The sequence below is a fragment of the Triturus cristatus genome, chromosome 10, assembly GCF_964204655.1.
Source record: "Triturus cristatus chromosome 10, aTriCri1.1, whole genome shotgun sequence".
Taxonomy (NCBI): Eukaryota; Metazoa; Chordata; class Amphibia; order Caudata; family Salamandridae; genus Triturus; species Triturus cristatus.
This window is the reverse complement of record NC_140593.1, coordinates 1,228,858,539-1,228,879,808: the sequence shown is the minus strand read 5'-3', so window position 1 is coordinate 1,228,879,808 and position 21,270 is coordinate 1,228,858,539. Positions and strand designations below refer to the sequence as shown.

General features: G+C 54.5%; 1 protein-coding gene across 7 annotated transcripts in view; it reads left to right on the top strand.

Moving 5' to 3' along the window:
* Positions 1-1,488: 1,488 nt before the first annotated feature.
* Positions 1,489-21,270, top strand: part of ATP2B3 (ATPase plasma membrane Ca2+ transporting 3) — a 988,364-nt gene continuing 968,582 nt past the window's right edge. For 5 of the 7 annotated variants that reach the window (XM_085629813.1, XM_085629812.1, XM_085629811.1 and 2 more), the window contains exon 1: positions 1,489-1,894. The gene's annotated coding sequence lies outside the window, so the exon portion shown is untranslated. The remainder of the gene's footprint in view (positions 1,895-21,270) is intronic. The other 2 variants (XM_085629816.1, XM_085629815.1) reach the window with 1 other exon arrangement.

The following is a 21,270-nucleotide window of genomic DNA, read 5'->3' as shown; positions in this document are numbered from 1 at the left end:
TGGTGGTGGTGCCTGTGATGCTGATGTTGGTGAGAGTGAAGGAGGTGATGGTGGTGGTGGTGGAGTTGCCTGTGATGCTGAAGTTGGTGAGAGTGAAGGAGGTGATGGTGGTGGTGGTGGAGTTGCCTGTGATGCTGAAGTTGGTGAGAGTGAAGGAGGTGATGGTAGTGGTTGGTAGCGGTAGAGGTGCTTGTGATGTTGGTGACAGTGAAGGAGTTGATGGTGAGTGGTGGATGTGCCTGTAATGAGGATGTTGGTGAGAGTGAAGGAGGTGGTGATGGTGGTGGTGGTGCCTGTGATGCTGATGTTGGTGAGAGTGAAGGTGGTGATGGTGGTGGTGGTGGTGCCTGTGATGCTGATGTTGGTGAGAGTGGAGGTGGTGATGGTGGTGGTGGAGTTGCCTGTGATGCTGATGTTGGTGAGAGTGAAGGAGGTGATGGTGGTGGTGGTGGAGTTGCCTGTGATGCTGATGTTGGTGAGAGTGAAGGAGGTGATGGCAGTAGAGGTGCCTGTGATGCTGATGTTAGTGAGTGTGAAGGTGGTGATGTTGGTGTTGGAGGGGGCTGTTATGCTGATGTTGGTGAGAGTGAAGGTGGTGGTGGTAGAGGTGCCTGTGATGCTGAAGTTGGTGAGAGTGAAGGAGGTGATGGTGGTGGTGGTGGAGTTGCCTGTGATGCTGAAGTTGGTGAGAGTGAAGGAGGTGATGGTGGTGGTGGAGTTGCCTGTGATGCTGATGTTGGTGAGAGTGAAGGAGGTGATGGTGGTGGTGGTGGTGCCTGTGATGCTGATGTTGGTGAGAGTGAAGGAGGTGATGGTGGTGGTGGTGGTGCCTGTGATGCTGATGTTGGTGAGAGTGAAGGAGGTGATGGTGGTGGTGGTGGAGTTGCCTGTGATGCTGATGTTGGTGAGAGTGAAGGTGGTGATGGTGGTGGTGGTGGTGCCTGTGATGCGGATGTTGGTGAGAGTGAAGGAGGTGATGGTGGTGGTGGTGGTGCCTGTGATGCTGATGTTGGTGAGAGTGAAGGTGGTGATGGTGGTGGTGGAGTTGCCTGTGATGCTGATGTTGGTGAGAGTGAAGGTGGTGATGGTGGTGGTGGAGTTGCCTGTGATGCTGATGTTGGTGAGAGTGAAGGAGGTGATGGTAGCGGTTGTTAGCGGTATGGGTGCTAATGATGCTTTTCACAGTGGTGAGAGTGGGAGTGCTGGTAAGAAAGGTGATGGGTATGGGGCTGCGGAGCCTGCCGTGTTGGGTGATTGAAGCTGACGTTAATTGATGGGTGGGCTGGCGTGGTCTTCGTGATGGTGAGAGTGAAGGTGATTGGAATGGACCGTTTCTGGTGAGCACCGTGTTTCCGGGGACTGCCTTCCCTCCCTCTGCAGGTAGGACTCAATGACAAACCAGCGCCCCCACTGATCAAGCTTGGACGGTACCATCTTGATTCGTAGGGGGGTTCGCGGGCGAGGGATGCTCTTTCACCGCTGCATCCCTCCAGACCCGCATCCTTCCGTAAGGCTCCCCGCTGCCCCTTCCCAGCACCGACTGCACCCCCGTGCGACGGCGCCAAAGCAGGTGCTCGCGCCTGCCCCAGGGGAGGGGGACTCTGGGATTTTTTTTTTTTTAGGGAAGGGTTTGTCATCGAAATCCCCGCACCTCCTTCCTCCGGCCCCCTCCTCCTCCCTCCCGGGATGCTCAGACCTGCGGACGGAGCACAGTGCGGTCTAGCGCCTCCGTCCATGTGCCATGTAGCCCGCGAGCATCTCCGCGCTCCCTCCCCGTCCTCCCGCGAGCCGCTCCCCGCTCCCTCCCCGTCCTCCCGCCAGCATCCTCCAGTGGTACCCAGGCACCTGCCGACGCTCGGAGCCCACCGCCCCGGCCGCGCCCTGCCATGGACCGGTGAGTACCACCTTCATCACTGCATGTTCGCCCCTGAAAGGGGATGTGTGGGTCTGCGGGGGGAGGCCGGGTCGCAGCCGTGTCCGGGAGGCGGGTGCAGGGGACCCGGGAGCCGCAGACTGTCGCGGAGCCGAGGACGCTGCGGCGTCCCTTCGCCCTTCGGAGGTGACACCTCAGAGGCGCATGGGTGTCTTCTGTACCCGAGGAGGTTGTAAGAAGGAGGAAGGAACAGGAATACACAGCCTGGGGGCCAAGAAAGGGGGTTAGCGTCTCCCCCTGATTTCTGGGGGGAAGGGGGTTGGCATGCACGGCCAGGAATGCAGACACGGCAAAGGGTCTGGCGATGCAGGGGAGGTGATGCAGGCTGGCAATGCAGAGGGTGTGCGGAGAGGTCCCGGAGCGCGGTCTGGAGGGTCAGAAGACGCGAGATGCGTGGTCCCGGGGTGTGTGGGCCGGGGGTGCAGAGAATGCGCGGTATGTGGCCTGTGGATACGGAGGATGTGCGAGATGTCGTCCAGCCGTGTGGTCTGTGGATGGAGAGGGTGCGCGCGATAGGTGCCTGAGGATGTGGTGTGCCGAGGATGTGCGATAGGTGGTTTGTGGTTATGGTCTGTGGATACAGACGACGTGTTACATGTGAACCAAACATGTGGTCTGTGGATGCAGAGCGTGTTCCATAGGTGAGCCGAGTCTGTGGTTTGTGGATGCAGAGGGCTCGCGATAAGTGGTTCGAGGACGTGGTGTGTGGTGTGTCGAGGGTGTGCGATATGTGTTCCAAGGATGCGATCTGTGTGTGCAGAAGAGGTGCGATATGTGGCCCCAGGTCGTGGTCGGAGTGCAGATGTGCGGTATGTGACCCGTTGGAGATGTGGGTGCGCGATATGCAGTCCGACGATGTCATCTGTGTGGGGGCAACGGGTTTGCAATACGTAGTCTCAGAATGTGGTCTGTGAAGAGAGAGGGTGCAAAGAATGTGGTCCAAGGAGATGGTCGGTGGGGGCAGCGGATTTGCTGTGCGTAGTCTCAGAATGTGGTCTGTGGATGCAGAGGGGCAAAGTATTTGGTCTCTTTGATTTGGTCCGCGGACGCAGAGGGTGCGCGGTATGTGGTGTCAGGATGTGGTCTGTGGATGCAGATGGTGCGCGGTATGTGGTCCAAGGATGTGGTCTGTGGATGCAGTTGGTTTGCTGTACGTAGTCTCAGAATGTGGTCTGTGGATGCAGAGGGTGCAAAGTATTTGGTCCAATGAGGTGGTCTGTGGGTGCAGCGGGTTTGCTGTATGTAGTCTCAGAATGTGGTCTGTGGGTGCAGAGGGTGCAAAGTATGTGGCCCAAGGATGTGGTCTATGGGTGCAGTGGGTTTGCTGTGTGTAGTCTCAGGATGTGGTCTGTGGATGCAGAGGGTGCGCGGTATGTGGTCTCAGGATGTGGTCTATGTATGTAGAGGGTGCTCGGTATGTGGTCCAAGGATGTGGTCTGTGGATGCAGTTGGTTTGCTGTACGTAGTCTCAGAATGTGGTCTGTAGATGCAGAGGGTGCAAAGTATTTGGTCCAATGAGGTGGTCTGTGGGTGCAACGGGGTTGCTGTACGTAGTCTCACAATGTGGTCTGTGGATGCAGAGGGTGCTCGGTATGTGGTCCAAGGATGTGGTCTATGTTTTTGCAGTGGGTTTACTATACGTTGTATCAGGATTTGGTCTATGGATGCAGAGGGTATGTGGTTTGTTGATGCAGAGGGTATCTGTTATGTGGTCTCAGGAAGTGGTCTATGGATGCAGAGGGTATGTGGTCTCAGGATGTGGTCTGTGGATGCACAGGGTGTTCGGTATGTGTCCAAAAGATATGGTCTGTGAGTGCAGCGGGTTTGCTATGCATGATCTCAGGATGTGGTCTGTCGATGCAATGAGTGCGATGCATGTGGTCTGCGGATGTGGTCTGTGGGTGTAGCTGGTTTGCTATACATGGTCTCAGGAAGTGGTCTGTGGCTACAGGGGGTGCACAGTATGCGGTCCAAGGATGTGGCCTGTGTTTGCAGCGGGTTTTCCTATGGGTGGTCTGTGGATGTGGTCTGTGGATGAAGCGTGTGCGCGGTGTGTGCAGGGCGCAGCATGTCGTCCATAAAGACGCAGCGCACATGGAGCGGAACCCACATTAAGGATACCTTCTTGGGGTCACGTGGTGCGCGATGCAAGGCCCGGGGATGCTGTACAGAGGTACACACTGTACGTGAAACCCGTCCAAGGATGAGGTACAGACTGTACCTGGTACTGGTCGAGGGATGTGGTACAGAGGTACTGACTGTATCTGGTACTGGTCGAGGGATGTGGTACAGAGGTACAGGCTGTGCCTGGTACTGGTCGAGGGATGTGGTACAGAGGTACTGACTGTATCTGGTACTGGTCGAGGGATGTGGTACAGAGGTACAGGCTGTACCTGGTACTGACCCAGGGCTCTGGTACAGAGGTACAGACTCAGTGATGTTGGTCGAGGGATGTGGTACAGAGGTACTGACTGCACCTGGTAATGGTCGAGGGATGTGGTACAGAGGTACAGACTGTACCTGGTGCTGGTCGAGGGATGAGGTACAGAGGTACAGACTGTACCTGGTGCTGGTCGAGGGATGTGTTACAGAGGTACAGACTGTACCTAGTACTGGTCGAGGGATGTGGTACAGAGGTACAGACTGTACCTGGTGCTGGTCGAGGGATGTGATACAGAGGTACAGACTGTACCTGGTACTGGTCGAGGGATGTGGTAAAGAGGTACAGACTGTACCTGGTGCTGGTCGAGGAATGTGTGACAGACTGTAAGTGAAGCTGTTCCAGAGAAGTGGTACAGAGGTACCGACTGGAAGTGATGTTGTCGATCAGGGGATGTGGTACAGAGGTACAGACTGCACCTGGTACTGGTCGAGGGATGTGGTACAGAGGTACAGACTGTACCTGGTGCTGGTCGAGGGATGTGGGACAGACTGTAAGTGAAGCTGTTCCAGAGAAGTGGTACAGAGGTACCGACTGGAAGTGATGTTGTCGATCAGGGGATGTGGAACAGAGGTACAGACTGTAACTGATGCTGGTCCATGGATGTGGTGCAGAGTACAGACACTGATATGGGACCAAAAAGAGCAAGTGTGCGGTGCTTCACCGGCGGCGAGCGCGGTACCACACAGGCGGTGCGTGTGTCACTACACTGGAGGTGCGGGTGGTACTAAACAAGGGGTGCGCGCGCTACTACACAGACGGTGCGCGCGCTACTACTCAGGCGGTGCGTGCGGTACTACACAGGCGGCGCGCGCTACATTACACACAGTTGTGTGCGTTTAAGCAAGGGTCGGAGCAGCTACCATATTGTATCCCGTTACCACCCCCGGGGTCGCCCTTCTCCCGGCCCGGGTCCACCCCCTCCCCGCTTGAGATGTGCTGGAAATCGCCAACGATCTTCGTGGCGCTCTCTCCTTCATCCTCGGCCTCTGTGCTCCGACTGCCGAGGTGGGGTGCTGTGTGCCGCCCCTGGGGTCATCGGCTCTGCAAACGGCACTAACACTACACATCAGCTTCAGAAGAGGGATGGGCGCGAGGATGGCGCGGGGCTGTCCTGCGGGGCTCCAGTGCACCGCGTGAGCCACCAGGGGCAGCCCCTGCAGTGCCCTCTCAGCCAAAGGACCTTCACAGTCCGCTGCGCCCTGGGAAACGCGGGCACGGCGGGGGGCTGTGGAGGCCGGAGGCCCCTGGAGGCGTGGGTCCCTGCCTCTGCAGGCACTCCCTCTGCACCCCCAGAGGGGTGGGTCCTTTGTAGGGGCGGGCGCATCCCCCTGCCTGTGTGTGGGGGTCTCCTGCGCCTGTCGGGGCACACCCTGCAGGTGTGTGTGGATTACATGAGCCTGTTGGTGAGCCCCTGAATGTGTGTGTGGGTCACATGAGCCTGTTGGTGTTCCCCCTTCCCCTGCAGGTGTGTGTGGGTCTCCTGCACCTGCACGCATGCCCCCTTCTCCTACATGTGTGTGTGGGTCTCCTGCGACTATCAGTGCGCCCCATTGCAGGTGTGTTTGGTTCGCCTGCGCGGGTCAGTGCACCCCTTCCCCTGCTGGTGTGTGTGGGTCTCCTGCACCTGTTGGTGCGCCCCCTTACCCTGCAGGTGTGAGTGGGTCTCCTGCACCTGTCGGTGCGCCTCATCTCATGCAGGTGTGTGTGGGTCCCCTGCTCCTGTTGGTGCATCCCTATTTCTCTGCAGGTGTGTGTGGGTCTCCTGTGCCTGTCAGTGCACCCCTTGCAGGTTTGTGCAGGCCCAATCCACTGCAGGTATGTTTGGGTGTCCTGCACCTGTTGGTGTGCCCCCTTTTCCTGCAGGTGTGTGTGGATCTCCTGTGCTTGTAGGTGTGCCCCCTTGCAGCTGTGTGTGGGTCTCCTGCATCTGTCTGTGCACCCCCTTGCATGTGTGTGTGGGTCTTCTGTGCCTGTTGGTGTGTACCTTTCCCCTGCAGGTCTGTGTGTGTCGCCTGTGCATGTCGGTGCGCTCATTTCCCCTTGCAGGTGTGTGGGTCTCCTGCCCCTCTACACTGCCTGCATGTGTGTATGGGTCACCTGTTGCTGCGCCCCCTTCCCCTTTCCAGGTGTGTGTGGGTCTCCTGCGCCTGTCGGTGCACCCTTTTCCCCTTGCAGGTGTGTGTGTCTCCTGCTCCTTTCCCTGCAGGTGTGTGTGGGTCACCTGCACATGACTGTGCACCCCATCCACTTGCAGGTGTGTGTGGGTCTCCTGCACCTGTCGGCGCACCCCCTTCCTCTTGCAGGTATGGAGTTCCCCCATCCCATGCAGGTGTGTAGGTCTCTTGTGCCTGTCGGAACACCCCTTTCCCCTGCAGGTGTTTGTGGGTCACTTGTGCCTGTCAGTGCGCCCCCTTCCTCTACAGGTGTGTGTGGGCCTCCAACACCTAACAGTGCGCCCCATTGCAGGTGTGTGCATGCACAATCCACTGTAGGTGCACTTGGGTCTCCTGCATCTGTCGGTGCACCCCCTTCCTGGTGTGTGCGGGCCCATTCCCCTGCCGGTGTGTGTGGGTCTCCAGCACCTGTTGGTGCACCCCCTTCCTCTTGCAGGTATGGAGTTCCCCCATCCCATGCAGGTGTGTAGGTCTCCTGTGCCTGTCGGAACTCCCCTTTCCCCTGCAGGTATTTGTGGGTCACTTGTGCCTGTCAGTGCGCCCCCTTCCTCTACAGGTGTGTGTGGGCCTCCTGCACCTAACAGTGCGCCCCATTGCAGGTGTGTGCATGCACAATCCACTGCAGGTGCGCTTGGGTCTCCTGCGTCTGTCGGTGCACCCCCTTCCTGGTGTGTGAGGGCCCAGTCCCCTGCCGGTGTGTGTGGGTCACCTGCACATGTCTGTGCACCCCATCCACTTGCAGATGTGTGTGGGTCTCCTGCACCTGTTGGTGCAACCCCTTCCTCTTGCAGGCATGGGGTTCCCCATCCCATGCAGGTGTGTGTAGGTCTCCTGTGCCTGAAGGTGCACCCCCTTCCCCTGCAGGTGTGTGTGGGTCATTTGTGCCTGTCAGTGCGCCCCTTCCTCTACAGGTGTGTGTGGGCCTCCTGCACCTAACAGTGCGCCCCATTGCAGGTGTGTGCAGGCCCAATCCCCTGCAGGTGTGCTTTTGTTTCCTGCACCTGTCGGTGCACCCCCTTGCAGGTGTGTGTGGGTCCGCTGCACCTGTCAGTGCACCCCTTTCTCTTTGCAGGTGAAGGGGTCTCCAGCCCCTTTCCCCTGCATGTGTGTATGAGTCACCTGTGCCTGTTGGTGTGCCCCCTTCCCTTTGCAGGTGTGTGTGGGTTTCCTGGGCCTGTCGGTGCACCCCTTTCTGATTACGAGTGTGTGGGTCTCCTACCCCTTCCCCCCGCAGGTGTGTTTGGGTCTCCTGCACCTGACAGTGTGCCCTCTTTCCCTTACAGGTGTGTTTGGGTCACCTGCACATGTCCGTGTGCCCTATTCCCTTGCAGGTGTGTGTGGGTCACCTGCAGTTGTCGGTGAACCCACTTTCTATTGTGCGTGGGCCCATTCCCCTGCAGGTGTGTGTTTGTCTGCAAGACCTGTTGGTGCACCCCTCCCCCTGCAGGTGTGTGTGGGTGATCTGCTCTTATCGGTGCGCCGCCATCCTGTACAGGTGTGTGTGGGTCTCCTGCGCCCATCAGAGCACCCCCTTGCAGGTGTGTGCGGGCCTATTCCCCTGCGGGTGTGTGGGGGCCCCCTCGCCTGTCAGTGCACCCCCCTGAATGTGTGTGTGGGTCACAAGAGGCTGTTGGTGCACCTCCTTCCCCTTGTCGTTGTGTGTGGTTCCCTGTCCCTGCAAGTGTGGGTCCCTGCCTCTGCAGCTAAGGCCATTGTCACCTAGAAGTGTGGGTCCTATGCAGGCGTGTCCCTCCCCTGCAGGTGTGTGTGATGGTCTCCTGTACCTGCCCGTGCGCCCCCTTCTCCTGGAGGTGTGTGAGGGTCTCCTGCACCTGTCGGTGCACCCGCAGCCCCCTTGCAGGTGTGTGTGTGTGTGTGTGTGTCGGTACGCTCCCTTGCAGGTGTGCTTCAGTCTCCAGTGCCTGTCAGTGCACCCCTTCCCCTGCAGGTGTGTGTGGGTCCCCTGCACCTATCAGTGCGCCCCCTTGCAGGTGTGTGCAGGCCCATTCCACTCAGGTATCTCTGGATCTTCTGTGCCTGTCGGTGCACCCCCTTTCCCTGCATGTCTGTGTGGGCCACCTGCACCTGTCGGTGTGCCCCTTACCCTGCAGGGGAGTGTGGGTCCCTTGCACTTGTCTGTGTGCCCCCTTCCCCTGCAGGTGTGTGTGGGTCTCAAGCACCTGTCAGTGCGCTCCTTTTCCCTTGCATTTGTGTGGGTTTTCTGCCCCTTCCCCTGCAGGTGTGAGTGGATCTCCTGCACCTGTTGGTGCGCTCACGTTCTCCTTTCAGGTGTGTGGGTCTCCTAAACCTATCCCCTGCATTTGTGGGTGTGTGCCTCCTGCACCTGTCCATGTGACCCCTTTCCCTTGCAGGCGGTGTGAGTCTACTGCACCGGTTTGGTGTGCCCCGTTCCCCTGCAGGTGTGTGTGGGTCTCTTACACTTGTTGCTGTGCCCCTTTCCCCCTGCAAGTGTGTGGTTCTTCTGCCCCTTTCCTCTGCTGGTGTGTGTGGGTCTCCTGTGCCTGTCAGTGCGCCCCCTTCCCTTGCAGGTGTGTGTGGATCTCCTGCGCCTGTTGGTGCGCCCCTTTCTCCTTGCAAGTGTGTGGGTCTCCTACCCCTTTCCCTTGCAGGTGGGTATTGGTCACCTGTCTGTGCGCCCCATACCCTTGCAGGTGTGTGTGGGTTACCTGCAGCTGTCGGTGTGCCCCCATCTGTATGCTTGCAGGCACCTTCCCCTGCAGGTGTGTGTGGATCTCCTGCACCTATCGATGTGCCCCCTTGCAGGTGTGTGCAGGCCCATTCCACAGCAGGTGTCTCTGGGTCTCCTGCACCTGTTGGTGCACCCCCTGAATATGTGTGTGGGTCTCCTGCCCCTTCTCCTGCAGGTGTGTATGGGTCACCTGTGCCTGTCTGTGCGCCCCCTTCCTTTGCAGGTGCGTGGGTCTCCTGCACCGGTTGGTACCCCCCATTCCATGCAGGTGTGTGTGGGTCTCCTGCGCCTATCAGTGTGCCACTTTGCAGGTGTGTGTGGATCCATACCTCTGCAGATGTGTGTGGGTCTCCTGCGCCTGTCGGTGCAGCCCCTTCCCCTTGCAGGTGTGGGGATTCCCTGCAGGTGTGGGGCTCCTGGCCCTGCGGGTGCGCCCACATTCCGTGCAGGTATGTGCTGTCCTCTGCAGGATTACTAACGGGGAAATGGTGTAAAATGAACGGATTCCAGCGCCAAGCCCACATGCTAGTGCTTTTGCCGTGGCGGCACCTCTGGATTGCGTAAAGGAAATTGCGTAAAGGGAGAGCAAAGCCTGGTGACGAGAGGCACACCTGCACTCAGTGCCATTTTCCTCCCTCGCCACAGCTGAGGCGCTGCTGCATTGCAATCTCTTTTTTTTATTCAACTGCAGGGTAGGGGGAGGGACCCCGCGCCAGCATCTCCAGCACGGAGCCGCCTGATTGGGCAGTGACGCTGACTGACGTGGGGAGTCTCGGTGGAGATAGTGTGGGGGGAGATAGGCGGCCGTCGAAAGGATGGCGGTGCTGAGGGGGTCTGCGGACGTCTGTGATGAGAGGGAGGCGGGGGGTCCTGAAGAGGGCGAGCCAGACTGGCCCCCGAGGCCATGTCCCAGCTTGGCCTGACATCTGAAGGCCAGAAAGGATGCAGACGTTCTGTCACTTCTCTCTCACACTCCCTCTCTCTCCATCTCTCTCACTCATTCCCTCTCTATCTATCTCTCTCTCACTCACTCACTCCCTCTCTCTCTATCTCTCTCACTCATTCCCTCTCTATCTATCTCTCTCTCACTCACTCACTCACTCACTCCCTCTCTCTCTCTCTATCTCTCTCACTCATTCCCTCTCTATCTATCTCTCTCTCACTCACTCACTCCCTCTCTCTCTATCTCTCTCACTCATTCCCTCTCTATCTATCTCTCTCTCACTCACTCACTCCCTCTCTCTCTATCTCTCTCACTCATTCCCTCTCTATCTATCTCTCTCTCACTCACTCACTCACTCCCTCTCTCTCTATCTCTCTCACTCATTCCCTCTCTATCTATCTCTCTCTCACTCACTCACTCCCTCTCTCTCTATCTCTCTCACTCATTCCCTCTCTATCTATCTCTCTCTCACTCACTCACTCCCTCTCTATCTATCTCTCACACACTCACACTCCCGCTCTCTCTTTCTTTCTTTCTTTCTTGCTTACTTTCTTTCTTTCTCTCACACTCCCTCTCTCCCACTCACACACACACCTGCTCTCTCTCCCTTTCTTTCTCTCTCTCTCACTCACTTCTCTCTCCTTCTCTCTCTCACACACACTCCCGCTCTCTCTTTCTCTCTCACTCCCTCTCCCCCCTCACTCCCTCTCTCTCTCACTTCTCGCATTCACTCTCTCTCTCTCTGGCTCTCTTGTGCTTTCTTCTGCACCTCTTCTCTTCTTCTTTCATGTACTTACATCCCCCTCTTCCTGCCTTTCCGCTTCCCTTCCCGTCACTCTCTCCAGCTCTTTCACTTCCACCTCTCTTTGTTGTTTACTCACTCGCATGTCGTCTCTTTCTGCCGAGCTCTCTCTCCCGCCACTCTCTCAGACACTTTCTCTCTTCTGTACTCTCTTCTTTCCTTCTCAAGTCAAGTCAAGTCAAGAAAAACTTTATTTCGGAGAATCTCCATAAAAGTGCATAAAATGAATAAAAAACATTTAAGAACAGTAAAATAAGAATGGGTACAAGTTATTAATACAGCCGCAAGGCTAGATTCTCAGCAAATACATACAAACATGTACTTAAATAACAGAGAACAAGACAAATCATGTTTCCATATTTAGGTACCACTTCCGTTTGTGCCATAAAGCCCCCAGAAATTTTGCCACAGAAAACACAATGTGTGGAGTCATTTCACATTTAAGAACTCTAAAGGCTTCGTGGCATCTGGTAAAACCCAGATTTCTGCAAATGGGAATGATCCATTTTCTGCGCGCCTCAGTATAGCCCGGACAGAAGAATATTAAATGCAGCTCTGTTTCATCGTTTGCACTGCATGCCGGGCAAATACTGGATGTCGGCGCAGACCAGCGGCTAGTAAAAGCACGAATTGGTAAGGATCCATGCCTCCATTGCAAAAAGAGCTTCCTTATTATTGCAGGGTAAACATTATCAAGGACTAGTTCAAAACTATATGTGGTCTTCATGTCAAGGAATTGATATGTTAACGACCCAAGCAATTTTGAGGGTCGAAGTAAGGGAGCCTTGGAATCATAATACAATTTGATAAGAGCTTTTTTAGGAAGCTCGGAACAGGCATTCCCAGGGTCATTCCAATGTGCGTCAAGACCCAGGCTCACCAAACTATTCCTTACAAATTTAAGCCAAGGAATGTTTCCCGCATTTGGGAGGCTAAGAACTTCCTGGAGACCCTGTCTATAGTGAAGCAATTCAGGCACCGTCCATAATCTACGCCAATAGATCACGGGACGGAGCGCCAACTCTTCCTCCAAGGGTCTAATGCCCAAGTCAAGTCTTAAAGGCACTAGGGGTGTACTCGGAGGGAGAGCTGTTAAACGCCTAAGAAATCTGTTCTCCTCCCTACCCATACTAACCAAGACTTTATGACCCCATAGTTCGCTGCCATATGTGACTGCTCCTCTGGCTTGTACTCTATAAATATGAAGGGGTGGGCCTATAGGTTTGAGGGTCGACCTGTTCCTCCCTATCATCCTTAATATTCCACTGGTATGTTGCACTAGTTTCATCCTGGCTTTCTCCTGGTGTGGACCCCACCCCAGTTCCTCGTTAAGGGTAACACCAAGATATTCAAAGGTGTTTACTCGTTCAAGTATGTTATTCCCTATACGTGGGATGCGGCGAAGCCTGGGTGGCGGATTAAAGGCCATAAATTTAGTCTTTAACGTATTGATCTCGAGTCCATGCTCCCTACAAAAGTCCCCAAATCCATCCAACACACGCTGGATTCCCATTGGTGACTTGGAGAGAAGGAGGGTATCATCCGCAAACATAATTGCCGGAACCCTCCTTCCCGCCAGCTTCGGGACATCCGAATTGGGGACCCCGTTGAGGTGATCAATGACACCGTTGACAAAGAGGCAGAACAGGGTTGGTGCAAGTACGCACCCCTGTCTTACCCCTCTGTCAACGGGAAACTTATTTGACAATACTCCATGTCTGCCACACCTCACACGAGCATAGGTATTTGTATGGAGGCGGATGATCATGGTTAGGAGATCATCTGGCACCCCAACATTCGCCAACACTTCCCAGAGCTTACCGCGTGGGACCAGGTCGAAGGCTGCCCTTAGGTCTACAAATACAGTATAGAGACTGCCACCCTCCAGCTGTATTGTTTTCCAATGTATAAGGGACAGCCTAAAGACCTGATCTATGGTGGAGGTCTTCTGGCGAAAGCCAGCCTGAAGGGGGCTTAAAATGTCCCTTTCTTCGATCCAGTCTAATAGTCGGTCCAACAGAAGCCTCGCAAAAAGCTTCTGTGGGACGTCAATCAGACTGATCGGTCTATAATTGGCGGGGAGCAGAGGTGAACCCCTTTTAAAAATGGGCACAATCTCCGCCCCGAGCCAAGTTGGAGGGACCGCCATCCCATGGATAATAGCATTAAACAATACCAGTAGATATGGTGCCCAAATTTTTACCTCATGCTTTAAGAGGTCACCTGGGAGCTTCCTTCTGTCTATCGTCTTAATTCTGATCAAGCTTAGCTCTCTTTCTCTATCAAATCGACTCTCTACCTCTCTCTCTATGTCTCTTTGTCTTTCTCTGTCTCTATCAAGCTAGCTCTCTAACTCTCTCTACGCCTCTCTCTCTCTCTTCGCCTCTCTCTCTCCCTCTATCAAGCCATCTCTCTTCCTCTCGCTCTTCCTTTCCCCATATCTCTCTGTCTCTCATCCTCTCACTTTACCCCGTATCCCTCTATCTCTCTCTCTCTCTCTTTCCCCGTATCCCTCTATCTCTCAGGCTCTCTTCCTCTCGCTCTTCCTTTCCCCATATCTCTCTGTCTCTCATCCTCTCACTTTACCCCGTATCCCTCTATCTCTCACGCTCTCTTTCCCCCGTATCCCTCTATCTCTCAGGCTCTCTTCCTCTCGCTCTTCCTTTAACCGTATCCCTCTATCTCTTTGTCTTTTTCTCTCATCCCTCTCTCTCTCTCTCTCTCATCTCTCTCTCTCTCTGCCTCTCTGTGTTTCTCTCCCTCCCTCCTTCTCAGGGCGCTACTCCCCCTCCCACTATTTTCACAGGGGGGGCCCGTCCCCGTGTGTGTCCTTTTCAGACACCACCAGGGCACACGCCGCAGCACCAGGTGCAGGCGCCTTAATATGTCTGACTCCAGCTGGGCCCATAGTAAAGAATGAACTTAAGGTGCCTTGAGGCCTCCTTTTTCCAGTATCCTTCTGGGAGCTATATGAGCCTCACACCTAGATGCAGGGAAACAAAGGCTCACAGCTTGTTGTTTCTTCACAGGGGCTCCAGAGAGGCCGCTTTTCACGCTGTTCAGAATGTCAGACGTGTTGGTCTGTTCCAGTATTTACACATGGAGCAGTTTGAAACCACTATTTTGTTTTGTTTATTTTATAGCGCTACTCATCCCAATGCGGGGTGTCCGGGCGCTTTACATCCCAATACATATTTTACATTGACAAATTCTATTAATGTGCAAGTCAATGCGCAACATGTGTTACATTAGACAGTGAGAGTTGCAAGGTAGGAGTCACATGTTCGACGGAGCTCACTGCTATATTAGAAGGATTTATGAACTGCAAGTAACAACAGGGTCTCTGCATTAAAAGCAGCAACTCACACATCTACATAAAATAAAAATCTGTCATCTGCATGTTAGATGATGCGCTTTGCAGGAGGCGCATCAACCCTCTACGCTACTTTGATTAAAAACCGGGACGAGAGAAGCACAGGTCTCTCCAGCAAATGTGTTACCACATGTGGGCACACAAAGATCTCTGCAGTAGGTGTCTTAACCCCATAGGATATTTTAAAATACACATTTGGCAACCAGTTCAGCAGAACAGATTTACTGCTACATTTCTCCTCATTGCCAACTTCTCTGTGGCAGAGTTTTAAACTGCATCACTTTTTTGGCACAACCCAAACGGAAAATCTCATTTGTTGAATCTCATACTGCGCTCAAATGTACTCATGATAGACCTGCAAAATGTGTGTGAATGTTCAAGCTGATGTCACTTCTTGTGATGTCACTTCCTGTGAGGTCATGGGTGGTGCTGTTACTTCCCGTGATGCCAAATGTAATGTGACGCTGTGATGCCATGCACCATGATGTCATTTCTATACTGCCTAACTTGGTTAGTCCCCCCACTTCTTCTCCCTTCCCACTTCTCTACCTCGGGACCCATTACATAAGACTCATAAATGGCCAATTGGAAACGCCCCCCCCCCCCTCAGCCTCATGTATCGATGGGGGAAGCCCTCTAAACAGATGGGCGTCCTTTCTGCGCCGTCTCTCCTCTGAGACAGCTTAAAGGGACAAAATGCCTCCCGCCGAGAGAACAGTCCAGATGTGAGGGGGGTGACGGTGGCCTGCCCGGGGTCCGTCCCTGTTGCACCCTATCAACAACAATGGGCACCATTATACAGCTCCAATAACGTGTTGTACCTTATCCCAGGCCCATGCCCCTCATTCGAAGGATGAAAGGCGGAGTCAGCCTAACATTTACCCCGCAAGTTATAAAGAGAACTCTGCGGAGGGCGCATTGACCCAGAAGGCTGTCGCAGCTGCATCGTTTGAGATAGGGATGGCCTTTCAGAGGGCCCTGCCTCCGTGTCTGAGCCCCACCAGCCTCAAACTCAGGGACCCTGCCTCCGTGCCTCACCAGCTTCCGGCTGAGGGGTCCTGCCTCCATGTTTGAGACCCATATGCCTCGGGTTAAGGGGTCCTGCCTCCGCGTCTGAGCCCCAGTAGCCTCGAGCTGAGGGATCCTGCCTCCGTGCCCACCTGCCTCGGGCTGAGGGGTCCTGCCTCCGTGTTTGAGCCCCACCTGCCTCGGGCTGACGGGTCCTGCCTCCGTGTTTGAGACCCACCTGCCTCGGGCTGAGGGGCCATGTGTGTGTTTGAGCCCCACCAGCCTCGGGCTGAGGGGTCCTGTGTGTGTTTGAGCCCCACCAGCCTCAGAGTGAGGGGTCCTGTGTGTGTCTGAGCCCCGCCAGCCTCGGGCTGAGGGGTCCTGTGTGTGTTTGAACCCCACCAGCCTCGGGCTGAGGGGTCCTGCCTCCGTGTTTGAGCCCCACCTTCCTCGGGCTGACGGGTCCTGCCTCCGTGTTTGAACCCCACCTGCCTCGGGCTGAGGGGTCCTGTGTGTGTTTGAGCCCCACCTGCCTCGGCCTGAGGGGTCCTGTGTGTGTTTGAGCCCCACCAGCCTCGGGCTGAGGGGTCCTGTGTGTGTTTGAGCCCCACCAGCCTCGGGCTGAGGGGTTCTGTGTGTGTATGAGCCCCACCAGCCTCGGGCTGAAGGGTCCTGTGTGTGTTTGAGCCCCACCAGCCTCGGGCGGAGGGGTCCTGCGACTCCTGCCTCGGTGTCTGAGCCCCACCAACCCCAGGCTGAATGTTCTGCTGGGGAAGGTGAGCTGTGGGGAGTGGTGGGGCCCCGGTGACCCCCGAGTCTTGCTTTCAGGGGCTCCAGGTCATCTCTCCAAGTTCGCTGATCGTGTGAGCACGTCTCTTACCATTCCGAATAGACCTTTGGATTGAAGCATCTCTTCTTGTGCTCCCAGAAGCCAGGCCGGGTGCCTGCAGTCGCTGGGCGCTAGCGCGGGATGCGGTGGGGTGGGGTGGGGTGCGTGAGCCAGTTTCCCGGGAGTGTCGTCCTCTCATTTTTAATGAATTCTTTCGCTGCATTTTAATCTTTTTGATTGCAATGTGTGCGCGGCCTCCCGGGTGGGGGCAGCCCAGGCATCGGCGCGGCGATGGATGGGAGAAGATACTCAAGGCGCGAAAAGACGTAAATTAAGGTGAAGAGGAGATGAGGAGAGACTGTCTGTGTGTGTGTGTGGGGGGGGGGGGGCTGCTACCAGAGACGCTGCAGGGGTTAATGTCCAGTCCTACCCCTGCCACAGAAAGGCCCGGAGGGCTGGACTGCGCTGAGGAACTGGACTGTGAGCCTGACGTGTGCCCAACTAGGACTGTGTCAAAACTGGCATTTCAGAGGCACCCCTTCGCCTGCGCGCCTGGCATGGTTTGTGCCATAACTGCCCTTCCAGAGGCACAGCCCTTGCGTGTGAGCCTGACATGTGACTGGCATGGTGTGTGACGCAACGGACTTTCCAGAGGTACACAACTGCATTGTGAACATGCAACCCACTGTCAGCCAGACAAGTGCCTGTTTTGTGTGTGAAAGTTGTCTGAAAGTAACACAAAGGAGAGCTGTGACTGCTTTGTGGTGCTTTGCATCATGCATGTGTTCCATGGGTGGTGCATGCGTGTTCCCATGCAGTCCCACATATGTTTTGACTCAAAGCCCCATCTACTCACAATAGTACACAGGGTTTTGCACCAAAAAATCACGCCTCTTTGAGAGTGGCGTTAACTTGGAGAAATGTTTTTATTTCTCAAACATTTCTCAATTTGCATATGCGCTGCACTGTACAGCACACATCCAAAGTTGGAAAAATTGTAAAGTTTGTCTAGATATAGTATTTTGTACTGAAAGGGTACCCTTCTGACCTTTGCAATACGGTGCAAAGGTGTGTATGTGGCATTAGGCAGCTCCGTTGTGCGCCAGCGAGAGAGAAGGGCAGGGCCCTTTTCTGTTCCTTCACACACTCTTACGCAGTACGGCTACTATATTTATTTTTTAGGGGACGGGGGAGTTTTATATAGCACAAACTGGATCCGCAGGCCTCAGAGCGCCTTACATGAGCACCAGTTGCGTAACTGACGGATGCTTTCATTTTGTAAGGCAGGGGAGATTCAGTGATTTGCCCAGAATCACAGGATGTTGAACGTCCCTGCCGAGACTGCTCTAGCCATTAGGCCACATTCTCTCCTCTACCTTCGCCCACTATGGATGCTGCACTGCATTGTTTGACAACTTTTTATATTCGGCCCTGGTGTGTTCTCGCTCATGGGCGCCTTGAAGACCTTCGGCCCAGTTTACCTGCGTGTTCCTAGAAGTGCGTCATGAATAAGACTTGTTGAGACCCAGCCAGAGTTTTCTACTGCTCTTTCAGGAGCGTCTTTGTGCTGTCAGGGGTGGGAGCCGCACATCGGATATGGAGGTGTTTAACACAATCGCACAGTTGTGCAAAGTTTTCTTGAGTTTTCACGTAGCAGCACCCTAGCTTGCCCTGCAGGTCAAAGTCAGGATGTTGTGAATGCTGCACATATGAGCAGGTTTGTCGAGGGGTCCTGGGCTGTCCTCTGAGGTCCTGACAGTGGTGGTGACCAGAGATGTGGTGGTGGGGGGGTACCCCAGGATAGGTTGACCTTCTCACTCCAGGTCATAACAGGCGCTGTCCCCTGTCGTGGAATTTTCTCTCAGAATTCATTTATTTCAGGTGTGCTATTCATCTTGGTTTAGTGGACCCGGCAAAGACTACCAGACCCAGAGTGCATTGCATTATCACTCAAAGGTCCAAGACCGGAATCAGAGTCAGTAAATAGCTGGAGGGAGCTGGTCAATTTACTAAAGCACTGAACCGAACATATGAAAAGCCTGTGTGTATGTGCACACCAGGGGTCTGTGAAATGGCAACGTGTTGTGGGTTTGCAGCCCTCACAAAAATGCACTTACAACTTTTTAGCAATGTGCAGGGTTTAAGTTTTCAGCTTTGTCACGTTTGCACCAATTTATGCCACATATGTCGTCTTTAACTATTTCGGAATGGATACCTGTCCCTGAAGGTAAATCCGACGAGGAACAGAGAAACATTGTGTAAATATTACACAGCTTTGCGGAGTCAGAGTAGAGCGAACATGGCTTGTTAAGTGTTGAAAATTACCTTGGAAAGGGGTGGGTTTTTAAGTCAAACAGAAACCTTGAAACTTTTACATCTTGGGAGAGCATGACACGGCTTAACTTAGTTGCCAAAAACAAAACTTTGTACACCCAGCACAGGTGAGTGGCCCCTACCAACTCGCGCTGGGGGATGGGGGGGGGGCTCAATATTATATTTCTGAGTTTTCTCATAGAAAAGAGTTCGCCCTCTCCTCGGCCTCCCTGTCTCACGGAAGATTCGAAAATGTGGTTCATGGTGTCTCTCGAATGTGTGAGGGTGTTGAAGAGTGTGAGAGCAGGCCAATAGACTAACGCTATAGTGAAAAGACATTGTCTGGGCTTGTGAGTGGGTGAGTGTAAACGTGCATGGGAGCAGGTGCACAGGCACGCAGTGAAACATGTGTACCACGGGGGCTGTGTACGTCCTGTGTCTCAAAGATATCCTGACCCCTCTTGGCCTCTCGCACATGGTCACCATCCCTACACTCTGGTGGACACACTACCGACCTAGTCATGTCCGATAAAAGATTGAGTCGGTCGGACTCCCTGCCTCTCCCCTGGACAGACCATTACCGGATCCAAACCGGATGTCAGGTGTCCTTACGTGGGAGTCATGGGACTTCCGCCACACCTGATAACACTCGATCCTTTCCAGGGTTCCTTAGGATAGGCTGCTTGGCACCCTAGAAAGTGCTGCTTAGCACCCCAGAAAGCAATACTTACCCTAGAAATCACTGCTTAGCACCCTAGCAAGCAATGATCAGCACCCTAGCAAGCGCTGCTTAGCACCCTAGCAAGCACGGCTTAGCACCCTAGCAAGCGCTGCTTAGCACCCTAGCAAGCAATGATCAGCACCCTAGCAAGCGCTGCTTAGCACCCTAGCAAGCACGGCTTAGCACCCTAGCAAGCACGGCTTAGCACCCTAGAAAGCTCTGCTCGGCACCCTAGAAAGCACTGCTTAGCACCATAGAAAGCACTGCTTGGCACCCTAGCAAGCACAGCTTAGCACCATAGAAAGCACTGCTTAGCACCCTAGCAAGCACGGCTTAGCACCACAGAAAGCACTGCTTAGCATCCGCACCCTAGGAAGCACTGCTTAGCACCCTAGAAAGCACTGCTTAGCACCCTAGGAAGCACGGCTTAGCACCCTAGAAAGCACTGCTTAGCACCATAGAAAGCACTGCTTGGCACCCTAGAAAGCACTGCTTAGCACCCTAGAAAGCACTGCTTAGCACCTAAGAAAGCGCTGCTTAGCACCCAAGAAAGCACTGCTTAGCACCCGAGAAAGCTCTGCTTAGCACCCAAGAAAGCGCTACTTAGCACCCAAGAAAGCACTGCTTAGCACCCGAGAAAGCGCTGCTTAGCACCCAAGAAAGCTCTGCTTAGCACCCTAACAAGCATGGCTTAGCCCCCTAGAAAGCACTGCCTAGCCCCCGAGAAAGCACTGCTTAGCACCCGAGAAAGCACCACTTGGCACCCTAGAAAGTGCTGCTTAGCACCTGAGAAAGCGCTGCTAAGCACACGAGAAAGCACCACTTGGCACCCTAGAAAGTGCTGCTTAGCACCCGAGAAAGCGCTGCTTAGCATCTGAGAAAGTGCTGCTTAGCACCCGAGAAAGCGCTGCTTAGCACCGGAGAAAGCACCACTTGGCACCCTAGAAAGCGATGCTTAGCACCCGAGAAAGCGCTGCTTAGCACCTGAGAAAGCGCTGCTTAGCACCCTAACAAGCACGGTTTAGCACCATAGAAAGCACTGCTTAGCACCATAGAAAGCGCTGCTTAGCACCCTAACAAGCACGGCTTAGCACCCTAGAAAGCACTGCTTAGCACCATAGAAAGTGCTGCTTAGCACCCGAGAAAGCGCTGCTCAGCACCCGAGAAAGCACCACTTGGCACCCTAGAAAGCGCTGCTTAGCACCCGAGAAAGCGCTGCTTAGCACCCGAGAAAGCCCTGCTTAGCACCGGAGAAAGCACCACTTGGCACCCTAGAAAGCGCTGCTTAGCACCCGAGAAAGCGCTGCTTAGCACCCTAACAAGCACGGCTTAGCACCATAGAAAGCACTGCTTAGCACCATAGAAAGCGCTGCTTAGCACCCTAACAAGCACGGCTTAGCACCCTAGAAAGCACTGCTTAGCACCATAGAAAGCACTGCTTGGCACCCTAGAAAGCACTGCTTAGCACCCTAGTAAGCTCTGCTTGGCACTCTAGAAAGTACTGCTTAGCACCCTAACAAGCACGGCTTAGCACCACAGAAAGCACTGCTTAGCATCCGCACCCTAGGAAGCACTGCTTAGCACCCTAGAAAGCACTGCTTAGCACCCTAGAAAGCACTGCTTAGCACCCTAGCAAGCACGGCTTAGCACCATAGAAAGCACTGCTTAGCACCCTAGCAAGCACGGCTTAGCACCACAGAAAGCACTGATTAGCATCCGCACCCTAGGAAGCACTGCTTAGCACCCTAGAAAGCACTGCTTAGCACCCTAGAAAGCACTGCTTAGCACCCTAGCAAGCACGGCTTAGCACCCTAGAAAGCACTGCTTAGCACCATAGAAAGCACTGCTTGGCACCCTAGAAAGCACTGCTTAGCACCCTAGTAAGCACTGCTTAGCACCCTAGCAAGCACGGCTTAGCACCACAGAAAGCACTGCTTAGCATCCGCACCCTAGGAAGCACTGCTTAGCACCCTAGAAAGCACTGCTTAGCACCCTAGAAAGCACTGCTTAGCACCCTAGCA